The sequence below is a fragment of the Asparagus officinalis genome, chromosome 7, assembly GCF_001876935.1.
Source record: "Asparagus officinalis chromosome 7, Aspof.V1, whole genome shotgun sequence".
Taxonomy (NCBI): domain Eukaryota; kingdom Viridiplantae; phylum Streptophyta; class Magnoliopsida; order Asparagales; family Asparagaceae; genus Asparagus; species Asparagus officinalis.
In genome coordinates this window covers 8,770,827-8,785,547 of record NC_033800.1, presented here as the reverse complement: position 1 = coordinate 8,785,547, position 14,721 = coordinate 8,770,827, and the positions used below count along the sequence as shown (strand labels likewise).

Here is a 14,721-nt window from a genome sequence, read left to right as displayed (position 1 = left end):
CACGAGTTAATTAGATCATGTCCGATTAAAAAAATCAACTATACTATTTTGCTACAGGAAATTTGAAACTAGGGAGCAGGACGCTGAAGATTACAAGCACCGGTCTCCTCCCCCCAAGAATCAAAAATCCTGAAGAATGGCGATTGTCATCTCCATCATTGACCCACATGGCGTTGAGAAGACAGCGTTGATTCAGAGATTTTGCCACATCGCGAGGGCCAACTTCCCTAGTTCTGAGCCCCATTGAGGTCATCTCTCCACTCGAGTCAATTTTTAGGTGAGTTTAATCAATGTTCTTTAAATTAATTTAACTTCCTAATTTAGATTTCTATTCCCTTTCATACATTGGTTTATTGAGTTATATTCTATTGTCTGACGCAGTTGAATGGTGTTGGTGTTTCATTGAACATATAGGATGGGTACAACAGTGGCTTGGCGGTAAGTCTAAATTTAATTAGATCATATCTTTTATTTGTGGACTTTAAATTTTGGAACAAAAACTACGAATATTGTTTACTTTTATGTGATCTAAAGACTGTATGGAAACCCATGTTAAAATTTCTTGTTTGTGTATAATTAATTTGGGTCATACTTCATGTGTGGTTTTCTTGAGTTTTGAGTTGTTCAAACGTAAACAGTAAAAATAATGTTTACTTTTATGTGATCTAGAGACTGTATGAAAATTTCTTGTTTGTGTATAATTTGGGTCATATTTTATGTGTGGGCTTCTTGAATTTTGAGTTTTTAGAGCATGAACTGTGAAAATACTGTTTACTTTCATGTGATCTCGAGATTGTATGAAAACCCATATGGGCTTCTTGAGAACTTACAGACTTTAGTTTCTTGGATAATATTTGGGCTTTAGCTTATGATGTGAAATTTTGAATTGCATTCGGTGGGTGCTTTTATGTATGGAGAGCATATGAAGACCAAGCCCTCCACGTGGGGTTCTTGGTACATTAATTCACTAGGTTCTTAAAATGTTAATTCCTTTAATTTGTTATAATGTGAGTTTTAAATTGTTTTCAGTTGGCAAAAAGAGTTCTGCTGTTTGATCCGTTGGAGGATGAACCTTTCGGATGGTTAGAGGCAGAGATCGAAAAAATTCGCACAGTGAATACTCATGTCGTCATTTTGCTAGTCGGTACTAAAGCTGATGACAATATCGATATCGTCGGCGGCCGTGCGATCGAGTTTGCTCAACGTCTCGGACTGCTGCCTTGCTATTATCACACCTCGGTCGAGCAGATGATTAACATAAGACAACCCTTTCAAGTATTGGTTCGAGGAAACTTGCACACGTTTGGGTCGTCAGAATCTTGGTTTACCATGTAAGTACTTGTTTTTTAAGTTAGGTTTATTCGATATTGATCCCTGCATTTGAGAGATCACCGCATCACCAGTTAATTAGATCATGTCCGATTAAAAAAATCAACTGTACTATTTTGCTATAGGAAATTTGAAACTAGGGAGCAGGATGCAGAAGATTACGAGCACCAACCTCCTCCCCTCCCCCCCCCCAAGAATCGAAAATCAAGAAGAATGGCGATCGTCATCTCTGTCATTGGCCCACGTAGCATTGAGAAGACGACGTTGATTCGGAGATTTTGCGACATCGTGGGGGCTAACTTCCCTAGCTCTGAGCCCCATCGAGGTCATCTCTCCACTCGAGTCAATGTTGAGGTGAGTTTAATCAATGTTCTTTTAATTAATTTAACTTCCTAATTTAGATTTTCATTCCCTTTTATACATTGGTTTATCGAGTTATATTCTATTGTCTGACCCGGTTGGATGGTGTTGGTGTTTCATTGAACATATAGGATGGGTACAGCAGTGGCTTAGCGGTAAGTCTAAATTTAATTGGATCATATCTTTTATTTGTGGACTTCTTGAATTTTGGAACAAAAACTACGAATATTGTTTACTTTTATGTGATCTGAAGACTGTATGGAAACCCATGTTAAAATTTCTTGTTTGTGTATAATTAATTTGGGTCATACTTCATGTGTAGAAACAGGTAATTGAAATTCAAATCTCTGCTAAATTTGAAATTCAAACTCTCTACCTAAAATAAATGCCAAAAACGCTAAACCCCTGATCCCTCCCGTCACGAGCCACTTTGAAGTCCACCCTCTCCTTCACATCTCTTTCACAAAAAAAACCTAAAAATGAAACCTTAAGTCTGCCCTCGATCTCTCCCAATGCAAGTGCAACCGACCGGTTTCAAATCGCGTCGAGGCGGTCCTCCGCTCGCCCCCGCGACGTCGATTTCGGCTGCCAAACAGAGTTGGCCGGAAGCTGCATCGGCATCCTAAAGCCTCAAGCCGAAAATACTCCCCGGCTGTTTCCACGCCACCGATCCGGCCCGAAATCCAATGAGTTCACTCACTGCCCGAGGGGGAGGTTTCGTGAATAAAAGCGGAGGGCTGCGGGGTATTTCTGAAATCGCGTCGTCGAAGACACATACATAATGGGAGGATACAAGAAGTTACTTTTGATGTTAGCACGTAATCTGATCTGTGAGCCCTCACTTCCAAACTGACAATATTTCTCACTCATTAATAGAATGAAGAGAACAGGTATTGAAATTCAAATCTCTGGCTAACAAATTTGAAATTCAAATCTCTACTAAAAATAAAATCAAAACGCTATAAACCGCTGATCCTGCCGTCAACGAGCGTTTGAAAGTCCACTCTTTTCATCTCTTTCAAAAAAACCGTAAAAATGAAAGCCTTAAGTCTCCTCGATCTGCTCATCAATGGCAACGGACTGTTTCAGATCGACGTGCGAGTGCGGTCCTCCTCGCCCCGTCGAGCGACGTCGGATCGTCAACAGAGTTTGCGGAGCTCAGTCGGGATCTAGAAGCCTCAGCCGATATCCGGCTGTTTCCGCAGCCACTCCAGGTGTCGAAAATCCAATGAGTTCACTACGCCGAGGGGGAGGTTCGTGAATAAAACGGGAGGCTCGGGGTTTCCTGAAATCCGTGTCGAAGAAGGGCAGTGCTGGTGATGATTCTGACTTGCAAAGAGCCTCGACAGACAAAAACGACAAGGTATCTCTCTCATTATTTTCGCAATTTGATTTTCGTTAACGACGGGATCGAATGGCGTGATTTTGTAGAAGAAATGCCTCGAAGATGCAAGCAGCGGATTCCTTCGCACGATCGAGGAGGTCAGTTTGATGCTTGAAGTCGATCAACGAGAATGCCCTTGGAGAATCTGCCCCAAGCATGCTCAGTCCACGCTCTCCACAAGGCGAGTGCATATCGAGGTAAAACGTCCGCGAAATAAGATCCTGGCTGTTGCATTTGATTTGTATATCACCAGAAATTTATTTTTTTGTTCATGAAATCGCAGTAAAAGTTGCTCATTTGATGCCTCAAGGAAAAAATTTGATCCGTGAAGTGTAGTGAGTAGGCAATCTACTTGAAAATGGGATCAATTTACCTGTTGGCGCTCGGGTTTATTCAGATTCAATTGTGTTTAATAATTAATAAGCTTATTTTTCGATCGGCAGTTCGTAAATTGGCTGAACAAAGAAGTGAAGAAGGAGAACTAATAAAGAGTTTTCTTCAGCAAAATCCTTTGTTGAATTTTTAGCGACGCAACTATTTAGTCTTTCTTGATTGTTTAAATTTGGTGTTTTAAAAATTATGGATTATGTTTTTCAGTTAGAGGCAATTTTCTTTGCTATTCTCTTAAGAAGTTAAAAATGTTCCATTATATAACCTTTAGTGTTAATGTCTTTCAAAGCATATTATGTTTTCTGCTACCCAATGCTTATCAACGACATCTGGCATAATCATTGAAATGGCCCTAAGAAATGCTCGACAAGCGTATTTGATTGTAAAATACTGGATTGGATGAAGGCCAACTTTACAACTTAGTCCTTTAAGTAGATTATTACTATGCCTATCACATGTACAATGACCAATAGCATACCTGAGCGTGAAGCCAATAAGCACTGGCCATCAGCTCACAATGATGGCAGATTTTTCTCCCATCTGGTAGGCCTCATAAAATTATTGAATCCACTCGCTTATCAGTATTTACTCGGCTTGGAATTAACACCAACTCAGAGGTCTTGATAGGTAAGCTTGACAATTGCAACATAATGTAATTTTTTGAATTTTTTTTTATTATCAATTGTTTTTATGGGCTTAATTATTTTAGAATTGAGTTATTAGTAAATTTTTAGGTCGAACACATCTTAGGGGTAGATTGATTGAGTAATTAATCATTGTTAAGTTAAGTGATTATTTAGTGTGATGTGAGTTCCTCTCTTCATTCTTATTAGTGAATATATAGTTTTCCTTCTGTATCTGATTATTTTAGTCTAGAACGACTCGATGTCACCCTTTAAATCTCGAGTATTTATTTTATCAAATTGGAGGTTTGATGCAAAAATGTTGATGTTTACATTGCATATGTTTTCTGTAGTAACCTATAATAACTAAAGATGGTCTCCCCCATTAGCCATAAGGTTAACGCGGCTTTATGGATAATACATAGACATTTAAACGCTTTTACCATGTAATGCTAAGTTCCACACACCTTGAAAGATAGAATAACCCTATGGCCAGCCAAAATGACCCACAAAGAATTGCACAACAACATGGATTAAGACATTTTCGGCGAATAAGCTTAGGATTTAGCATGTGTTCAAGTGCATGGATTTTAGTTTACGCAACTCTTCGTAGTAATAGTTGCGCAAAAATAAGAATGGAAGTGTTCAGTATGAAGAAGCATTTATTAGGTTGGAATTGCGTGCCTTAGAGGCATAATATGAAGTTTTACTTACCACCCATTCGTTTTTATCAGCATCAATTAAGTTTTCGCCGCACTGTTGGGATAAATTAATTGGCTATGCCGTCATCTGGCACATACCCAAAATTAATAATACAAAATTGGTAACAATAAATATTATGCTGGCCAGGTTAAAATCGCAATGAATTGGCCAACCAAGGCAATAGCATTGTTTCACCCTTACTTGCATTTCTTATTTATTAGAGGCCTGAGGCACTCCAAATACCATCTGTAGCCAATAAGCAGGTTCTTACATTATACCCAACAGAAATTCATTGATAAGAAGGATGGCAGCTCTTCTCAATATTACTGCAAATAAGCACGCGTGGAATAAAATTGCACGCGCAAGCGTGCATGGTGTGTCTGGGTCTGTGTGTGATGTCAGCACACAACCTCCAGTACACACAATTTGCCGATGTACTACAGATCTAACGCATAGCCACACACGTGGATATCATAGACCGTGTGTTGGATGTAGCCATCAATTCTTTGAAATATACTGTCATTTGAGGAACTAAATTCACACAGAGAAAGAAACATACAAAATGAAGTTGAAAAAAGAACGTCGGTAGGCCAATGTTAATACGAGCGGTAACAAGGACAAGCATTATCTATTGGTAAAATAGCTTAGAGAAGAACATTATGCTATTGAAAAATGTAACAAACTTGAGAGCTTGATTGGAATGATTGATTTTTTTTATGATTGGAATGTATTCGCTATTTGTACAAATTATCTTTTTGTACAAATTGTTGATCTATATAGAATAAAGGATTCTTCCGGTTTGATTTTTTTTTAAATTTTTTTAGACTCGAGGTTTTGTTGAAGGGAAATAAAACCTGAATGTTAAATGATTCTTCGCAGTGGTTCTTATAGATTGATGTTTATCCAATTACAATTCATTATATTTTATTTACTAATTGGTTGTTACAGTTTGTATTTCAGTACTAAGTAGCTATGTGAGTTATGCTAATTGAGAGATAACTGTTGGAATTGTATCTAAGTCTTTTTCTGAAATCTGTAATAATATTAGTAGTTCTTTCTAGCTTTTAGGAAATATGAAATGCTACTTCTCACCGTAAATGTTCCCATAGTAATTCAAAATTTGTGTTACTAAATCAGTATAATTAGTGAAGACTGTAATGGTGAATATAATTTGCCATTCTTTCTCATTATTTTACTATAAGATTGTATTAACATATTCTCTGTAAGAATTTGCAAAAGTATGTCTTTTTATAGTAATTACAGTCTTTTATTTTCAGATTTGTTTGATTGAGCTTCATAAATTGGCTGACAATTTCTATCTCAAGATTTCCTCTTTGAAAAGAAGAAATAACAGGTACTGTTTCTGATTTTTATTTTGTTAGGGTTTATGGCATAAAAAGTACTTTTTTAAGGTTAGTTTCTTTAGAATGAATTGGATTGAAATATATAATCATGGTGATGAATTTTGGTCTAAATTCTAATTTTTTGCGGGGCCTTAGAATTGTTGGATTTTAGATTATTTAGTTACTTCTTTTAGGCATGGTGAAGATGCTAATCTTCTATTTATAATGATTAAAGTTTGATTTAGCTAATCTTAATAGTGCTTAATTCTGATCAATCCCAACCTTATGTTTTAAACTTGATTTAGGGGTTAATTTTTTTTGATTTTTTAATGAAGATTTTGTTACTAAGTTTTAATGGGTTTTGTTTGTTTGTGGTTAGGGATTGAGATTGATTATGTCAGAGATGATGATGGATGGAGTGGAATCGGAGGGTCAACTGCGGTTCATCACAGTTATGACACAGTAATGTTATTTCAGCTTTTTAATTTTAACTTTTAAAAAAATATTTTCAGCATCACTTTATGCACGTGAAAAGATTGACCTTTATTGTGCTATTTTAAGTTTAGTTTTGAGTAGTTATTTGATCTTTAGAAATTTTGGTTAATGATGCTAGGGATTGGTATAACATGAGATAAAAGCTAAAGTTTCTAAATTTCGTCATGATTGGTTGTCACTTCAAGTGACTGACTCATGAATTATATGTTATATTAATGTGTTTGTTGGCTGTATTTTTTAACTAGGACCGCTTATGTGTGAGTTGTTGGAGTAGTATTATTATATTTACACGCATAAATATTGTAGGGCATCTATTTTTCAAATGTAACTGCATTTGAGTTTCTTCATAGTTGCTGGCTGTAGAAATCAGTTTGTATAAAAATAAAATTGAGATCAAACAACATTAAGGAATTGTGACTTAAATTACAATGTAAAGCAACATATTGCTCTATCCATTATTTCACGAATTTAATCAATTTAAATTACTTATAGTTTGAAACCTCAAATAATGTTTTTGTTATTTTTCGAAGGTGTTTTCCGCCCTTTCAAAATTGTTATAATTGAAGCCCTTTTATTCCATTGCTATTTTTACCGCTTTTAAAACTAAAGACGGATGGGTGTTCCGAAGTGGGCAATGTAAAAAGAGCGAGGTCGTGCTTGGCACGAGGTACATAAGCTAGTGATTATTTGAAACAGAAAAAACTGAAAACATCTCGTCCTGAAAAAAATAAAGAATTTCACATAGCGTAAAATTAACAGAATCGCGCCATAAAGAAGCACAAGAAAACTCTTGTCCCTCTCATCTTCTGGCTCCTGCTCCATAAGTTCACATTTCTAGGAGTAACAAAACATTACAACGTTGATTTTTTTAATTGGATAGGATCTAATTAACTTGTGACGCGGTGATCTTTTCTCAAAAGTAGTGATCAATATCGCATAACGGCCAACTTAAAACTAGTACTTACATGGTAACATGATTCTTGGCGACCGCAGAGCGTGTCAGATTCTTGGACCAATTTTCAAAGGTTGTCTTATGTTAATTCATTAACTGCTCGGGCCGACGGTGTGATAATTGAAGGCAGAATTCCGATACATTCAATGCAACGCGATCGCACGTCCCGTCGAGGGTTCGATATTGTCATCCTCTTTAGTACCGACTTAGCAAAATGATGACACGGAGTATTCCTTGTGTGAAATTTTCCGATCTCTACCCTCTAAACCATCCGAAAGGCTTGTCTCCATGGATAAACAGGGGCAGAGAACTTCCTTTTTCCAAGGCTGAAAACATTTTAAACTCACAATTATAAACATTAAATGACTAACAACTTCAAGGACAGGCTAATGAATTAATGTATCATAGAACCCATGAGGAGGGCTTGGTCTTCATACACTTCCATTACATAAAAGCACTCACGAACGCAATTCAAAAAATTTACTGCATAAGCGAAAACACAAATTTATATCCAAGCAACTGAAGCCTGTAATTTCTCAAGAAGCCAATATGGGTTTCAATACAATCTGCGTGATTCACATGAAAGTAAACAATATTTTCACAGTTCAATGCTCCAAAAACTCAATAATTAAAAAAGCCCACACATATAAATATGACCGAGGCAAATTATACACAAACAAAGGAAATTTTCATATGGGTTTTCATACAGGTCTCTAGATGGCACATAAATAGTAAACATTATTTTCAGCACGGTTTCATGGTTGCGAACAAGCTCAAACTCAAGATAAACCGCACATGAAGTATGACCTAAATTAATTATATCACAAACAAAAAATTTTAACATGGTTTTCATACAGTCTTTAGATACATAAAAGGTAAACAGTATTGCAAAGTTATGTTCCAAAAAGCACAAAATTCAAAGACAGTCCATAAATAAAGATATGATGCCAATTAAATTTAGAGCTTACCGCAAGCCACTGCTGTACCCATCCCATATGTCAATGAAACGGGCCAACCCCATCCAACTCGCGTCAGACTAGACTATAATTCGATAAAACCAATATATAAAAGGGAATGGAATCAAAATTAGGATAAGTTAAATTAATTTAAAGAACCATTGAGTTAAACTCACTCAAAATCAACTCGAGTTGAAGAGATGACCTCGATGGGGCTTAGAGGTAGGGAATGGTTGCCCCCCGAGGTGACAAAATATCGAATCAACACTGTCTTCTAACGCCACGGGTGCCACATGACGGGAGATGTCGATCGTCATTCTTCTTGATTTTCGATTCTTTGTTGGGGGAGGACGGCTGGCAATTGGTGTCGTAATCTTTGCCTCCTGCTCCCAGTTTCAAATTTCTCGTAAAAAACAATACAATTTAATTTTTTAATCGCAGTACTAAATTAACTCGATGACCGTGGTGATCTCTCAAAAGCAACGGAGTAATATTGAATAAAACCCAACTTTAAAAAATAATACTTACATGGTAAACCAAGATCTGGGCGACCAAACGGTGTGCAGATTCCTCGGCAATTCCTTCAATCAGGGTGGTCTTATGTTTGAATCATCTGCTCAGCGAGCTGTGATAATTTGCACAGGGCATGCAGTCCGAGATGTTCAACAAAATCTCGAGTCGCACGTCCGGGCTAATAGTATCAATATTGTCATCGGCTTTATACCGACTAGTCAAAATGAGCGACACGAGTATTCCTGTGCGAATTTTATGAGTTATCTGCCTCTAACATCCGAAAGGCTCGTCTCCATTGGTTCAACAGCAGAACTCTTTTTGCAGACCGGAAAACAATTTAAAATCTCATTAAAAAATAAAGGAATTAACATTCATATGTATTTACCTAAATGATAATGTACCAAGAACCCCACGTGGAGGCGTGGTCGTCATATGCTCTTCCATACATAAAAGCACTACCGAATGCAATCAAAAGTTCACATCATAACGCTAAAACCCAAATATTATCCAAAGAAACTGAAGTCTATAAAGTTCTCAAGAAGCCCATTGGGTTTTCACTACAATCCGAGATCACATGAAATAAACAAATATTTCAAGTTCGATGCTCTAAAAACTCACACCAATTCAAGAAGCCTCACACAAAATATGACCCAAATTATACACAAACAAGAAATTTTCATATGGGTTTTCGATACACTCTCTAACTCACTAAAAGTAAACATTATTTTCACAGTGCACGGTTATGAACACTCAAAACTCAAAGGAAAAACCATTTCTTCATTCCTATTTATGAGTGAAATATGTCAGTGGAAGTGGGCTCTACAATCAATTACTGTAACATAAAAAGTAATTCTTGTATCCTCCCATTTGTATAGAGGAATGGATATGACTTGTAGTGGCTTGCTTGTCGGTGTGAATTTTAATCAACCAAGTTAATTCTACTTGAACTGTGTTTGTTTGCATTAAATATCGAGATTTGCGATCCTGAAACCCCTCTACCCCCTCTCGCTCACTCTCACTTTAATTAGGGACTAGAATTATAATTAGGAATTTAATTGATTTGATAAAGACAAGAAAACATTTTTTTGTATGGAGTTGCTTTGTATTCATCTCTGATTGAGTCCTTTTGATTTTGGTGGTGGTCTTTGAGTGCACAATTAATTAGTTTGTACGTCAATGGTAATAGAAAATAAAGCTTTCTTTCTTTTTTTGGGTGGGTGGGGGGGCGCGGGGCGGGGATGGACTAACAATGCCTAATCCCAATTGTCTAACCTGTGACTGTGCTAACCAACAAGTTCTTTTAAAGTCACCGAAGGCACCATTAACATATAAATTAACTCCAATCTAACTCTATCTATTTCCAAATAATGCTTTTTGATGACCTCTCTCCATAGACGCATCTTTCATAATTTAAATATCCACAGTTAAACGTCAGAAACTTGAACAAAACCGCATTCTACCATTTTTCTGCCCTTTTTGTGTATCAGCAGTTACAAGAAAGACTCACGGGAAAAAAAGAAAATGAGAAAAAAAACTGATATTCCAATATAACACTAGTATGTACCCCGTGCAAAGCACATCGGCTTATTTTTTCTATCATTGTATTTTAAATTTTTGTCTCTCTAAGTTTTAATACATTTAATTTGATTATTGTATACTTAAAATAAAAAATTATAAATCTTATAAAAATATGTTACAAAAAATATTGTCATCTGATGCTTGTACATTCTTGCTCTAAAGAATATAAGGTCAACTCTAAATTTCCTAGTTTAAGAATATAAAATTTAATATATTACTAAATTAGCCGAATATCTCTTTCTAAAGTTTTGTCAATGGCAAAATTTTGCAACCAATTACTATTCAAGAGGTTAATTTATTTTCTATCTCGAGAGAGAGTTGTTTTGGAAAAGTAAAGTAGCTTAAATTGGTATTGATATTATCTAATTCTTCATCTTCCATTTTTCTTGTTCTACAAAAGAAAGTAAGTCTTTATATTTATAAATTCTCTTTTAAGTTGAAATTCCTATGCAATTTATTAATAGTTATTTGTGAACTTGTCCCTTTCTTTCGGAAAGAAGGGACAAGTTCACAAATAACTATTAATAAATTGCATAGAATTTCAACTTAAAAGAGAATTTATAAATATAAAGACTTACTTTCTTTTGTAGAACAAGAAAAATGGGAAGAATGAAGAATTAGATAATATCAATACCAATTTAAGCTACTTTACTTTTCCAAAACAACTCTCTCTCGAGATTAGAAAAATAAATTAACTCTTGAATAGTAATTGGTTGCAAAATTTTGCCATTGACAAAACTTTAGAAAGAGATATTCGGCTAACTTTAGTAATATATTAAATTTTATATTCTTAAACTAGGAAATTTAGAGTTGACTTATATTCTTTAGAGCAAGAATTACAACATCAGATGACAATATTTTTTGTAACATATTTTTATAAGATTAATATATTTTTATTTTAAGTATAGCTTATTAAATTTGTGCCCACAACTATCAAAACAAATTCATCCCCTCCCTCTCCCCCAAATTCATCCCCTCTCCCCCCCTCCTCTTCCTCATTGTTGTCATCAACATCCTCCTCTCCCATCACTCTCCCCACCCGTAGAAAGCCAGGTACAGCTGGGTGAAGATGGCGTCGTTGAGCCCAACGAAGCCTTTGAGGAGGCCGAGGACGATCCCTCGACTCTCAGGGAAGTTCTTGACGCAGGTGACCAGGGCTCCGGTGTTGGAGAACGACTGGGAGTTGGCCCCGATGCAGATGTAGACGTACATCTGACAGACGACGGGGCGAGATATGTGGCCGGTGATGGCGAGGTAGATCATGAGGTAGCCGAAGAGGTTCATGGCGGAGCCGATCGAGAGAACGACCCAGGGAGGTGTGACCTCGTTGATGAGGCCGGAGAGGACGCCCACGTTGCTGCCGAGGTCCTTAAAGAAGCTGAGGGTGTTGAGGGTCTGTTGGTTGTAGTGGAGGGAGGACTTTATGTCCTTGGAGTAGATGCTGAAGATGTAGGTGGCGCCGGATGCCGACAATATGAACAAGCAAGTGAAGACCATGAAGAGGCGGCCTCAGACGACTTGGGCGGCGAAGGCCAGGGTCTCGGCCGCCAGGCCACGGCTGCTGTTTACTCCGGTGACAACCATGGCCGGTTTGCTCTTGCTTACTGGCTGGCTGGCTAGTACTGTGTGTGGGGATAGAAGGGAGCTCAGGGAGAGGGTTCATAATCCATCTCTCTTTGGCATTTCATTGAGCACCAACAGTGCATCCCCAAACCTGCCACATTTACCATATAACTCAATGAGCTTCATTTTCACAAGCCTGTCAAGCGCAAAACCATATTTTATGACCTGGTTATGTATCTGTTTTACTTCACTTAGGGAGAGACTTCTATGATAGAAGTTAGCTAATAGAGGAGGAGGGGAGGGTGGGGAGAGGGATGGAGTTGGAGGGGGAAGGGGAGGAGGAGGAGGAGGACGTTGACGACGGCGATGAGGAAGAGGGAGGGGATGAATTTGTTTTGATAGTTGTGGGCACAAATTTAATAATTTTGGGAGACAAGGGGTTTAAAACAAAATTTCTCGCCGGAGTTTTGAGAAAAGTGCCTTATTGACAAAAAGGACGAGCTTTAATGCATTGTCGTCGCCGGAGTTTTTTAAAATACCAAACTGGCAAAAGCGTTCGTATAAATATACCAATTTGGTATTTTAGCCGTTTTTTATGTGATCATGCTGATTTCGAGCTTGTTTAGCTCTGTACTTTGTATAAATAGGTTCAATTATGAGCTCTGTTTGAGCTGGTGTTGCTGTTTTTGTTATACTCAAGCTGATTTCGAGCTTGTTTAGCTCTATGTTGTGTGGAATAGGTGCTATTTTTGATATTTTGATGCTGATTTCAATCTTGTTTAGCTCTATTTTGTGATACTTTTAGTTTAGTTTATTGCTCTATTTTTGATGTGATCATGCTTTATAATTTTAATTGTAAAATAATAATATGTAATTAAAACTAAGAGGAGGGGTGTTCCAAGTGCAATGGTAGAAAAGAGGCAAGGGCCGTGCTTTGCACGGGGTGCTAAAATTCAGTCTATCTCCTTAGTTAGCGACTACATGAATATGTAACTAATACCAGTTATAACATGTTTGCTATGGCAAATTTCATAAAAATACCCTTGTTATGTGTCAGAAGTATCCTCACAGAGATATATCACATATTGATGTTAAAATGTTTTCTAGGTGTACCTCTTCAAATGCCCAGTCATCTTGTTGGTCATGGGAATCACCAGCCTTCGGAGACCATATGAAGTCTTCTATCATACCAGTAAACATGTTTATCTTATCTCCCAATACAGCTAACTCCCTCCATCCTCTCTGCCCCACGCATCATCTCCTCCATTCTGAAACAAAGACAAATAAACGCATGCATGACATGCATTTTAGCTTTGAACAACCAAAAATTCTCCTTTGATGTAGCTACTGAATGAGGCATAACATTGTTCCAAGTTATTAAAAAAGTGGAAATGAAAACCAAAAGTAAAAATGGAATACCTGAAGAAAGATTTTTGGATAGAAACACCTAAATCACCAGCTGAAGAAGCTTCATTCTTGAGCACCTGAGTGTGCAGATATTTTGCGCAGAACTTGGCAACTACTTTTCCTGAAAACACAAAAGATATAAGGTAAGGCCCATGCTATCCCGATTTAGCAAACCACAGTATGGACATTTGAAAATATAATCAGATCACCTCATTTACTTTGAATGCTAAGGTTCAAGCATGCCAACATGAAAATGACAGCTAAATAGAACATTTTATAACATCAGCTTTTCAAAGCCTCTTTTTGCCAAAGCAAACCGAGCAAGACATTTCATAACCTCTTTTCTCAATCAAGCAAGACTTTTCCTTAGCTTCTACGCTAAAAACTGAATTATGAAATTTAAACCAAATGGATATTGAAGCATTAGGCAATAGGAAATGATTCACAGTTGAACATGAGAAAAATACCAAATTCATATAATATCATGTTATACTCAGAAGCTACATAGTTAGATATAGAAGCGCATCTGCGCATATGAGCTAATATGTATGAATATAAGAATACAAATATACTACATGCAAGTTATCCTTGAAATGATGCATTACCAAATGAGTGGAAGATTGTATACAACCAAAGGTCATAAAAGGTTAATTCAAATACTCCATCGTTGGTGTAGTAGCAATCCTGAGGCAGCATCCTCAATATATGCCTTCTGAACAATGGTGAAAATGTAAATCACTATCGAGTGATTATTAAGTTAGGTTCCCACATTCTAGTGCCAAAAAAGAGAGTAGTTTATAGGACCTCAAATAACCATACTCCAGTGTGCAATATGCTAGCAGGCCCAGGCACCAACCATTTAATCCATATATTGTACTCAATAAGACAGGCTATAAATATTCTATAAAAATCATGAATCGCTTTATAAATAGAGAGGGAAGCATGACAACAATTTCTCCTCTCTTGACCAGATCTTTATAGGTTTGATCTCCTTATCTAAGGAATGCAGTTAGTAGACTTAGTTTATCCAAAGCCAATCAAAATTTATAATGTAAGATGTGTTTATTTGCTAGACAGCACTAAACTTTTGAATTAAAAAGGTAAACGTTATAAATCAAGCAAATTA

The 14,721-nt window shown here is 36.8% G+C and overlaps 1 long non-coding RNA gene across 2 annotated transcripts; it reads right to left on the bottom strand.

The window, feature by feature from the left end:
* On the bottom strand, positions 11,586 to 13,968 carry LOC109846588. Of its 2 annotated transcripts, XR_002248565.1 has the most exons (4): positions 13,805 to 13,968; positions 13,608 to 13,716; positions 13,302 to 13,456; positions 11,586 to 12,339 (listed from the first exon to the last, which is right to left on the bottom strand). It is a non-coding gene; the product is annotated as an uncharacterized LOC109846588 (long non-coding RNA). The 2 variants fall into 2 exon arrangements; XR_002248564.1 differs by lacking the exon at positions 11,586 to 12,339 and having other exon boundaries at positions 12,790 to 13,456; positions 13,805 to 13,961.